The sequence below is a fragment of the Rhinopithecus bieti genome, unplaced genomic scaffold (assembly GCF_001698545.2).
Source record: "Rhinopithecus bieti isolate Rb0 unplaced genomic scaffold, ASM169854v2 scaffold_27616, whole genome shotgun sequence".
Taxonomy (NCBI): Eukaryota; Metazoa; Chordata; class Mammalia; order Primates; family Cercopithecidae; genus Rhinopithecus; species Rhinopithecus bieti.
This window is the reverse complement of record NW_016889076.1, coordinates 1-897: the sequence shown is the minus strand read 5'-3', so window position 1 is coordinate 897 and position 897 is coordinate 1. Positions and strand designations below refer to the sequence as shown.

The 897-nt window shown below is 56.0% G+C and overlaps 1 pseudogene; it reads right to left on the bottom strand.

The window, feature by feature from the left end:
- Positions 1-349: 349 nt before the first annotated feature.
- LOC108525877 (rho GTPase-activating protein 15-like) lies at positions 350-891 on the bottom strand (annotated as a pseudogene).
- Positions 892-897: the final 6 nt, after the last annotated feature.

Below are 897 nucleotides of genomic sequence, written 5' to 3'. Positions count from 1 at the left end.
CCCTGTACATAGTAATCACCCTTGCACCAGTGTCTTCTGATGGCAGGAAGACTGTGGGAGAATCTGATTGGTGTCAGTGTTTGAACCGGTGTCTTCCTTTGGACCCAATTGGCCACTGGTGCTTACGTCCTCACCACAGGCCAGGTCTATTCTGGGCCCCTAGAGGGAGCTGAAACTACCACAGGCCCTCCCAGGGGTGCTGGGCATTCTAGGGGTCCTGGTCAGGGTCGGTGGTGAGTGCTGCAAAGAAGGGTCTTCAGGCACAAAATCCTGTTGCTTTGAAGATGCTGGGAAGGACCCTCTGGGGTCTCGGTGCCCTCCCCTGGCATTTGAGGCAGGTCCAGGTCCTTCAAAGCCTGTGAGAGTTTGTGAGATGGAGGCGGGGATGCTGCAGCCCTGGCCTGAGCTGGGTCCCATCGGTGCCCTCTTCACATCGCATCCTCACACAGGGCAGTGGACAGACCACACTGAGTCCTGGGCTTCCACCTCCTGTCCACCCCAAGGCAGGAAGGCCAAGGCCCCACAGAAGCCCCTGGTTCACCCCAGCAAGTGGCATGAGTGGGTACGATGGTGTAAAACTGGCTTCTATAGAAGCTTTTCTACAACTCTTGTTTTCTCTTTTTTAAAATAATAAAACAGTAAATGAAGAAAAGATACAGAGAAGGATGTGACATGCCCGGGCCTTGGAGCACTCTGAGATCTCATCGCCAACACCACCGCCCACACCTCCATCCCGTCCTGCGCAGGCCGACACTCACTGACGTCAAAGGCTGCCTTCAGTGCCTGGATGTCCGTGGCCACTCCAGACACGCGGTAGATGCCCACCTCCTCCATGCCTCGGTGCTCGATCTCCTCCACACACTGGCGTACAATGTAGGGCACCTTGGACCTCTCTCT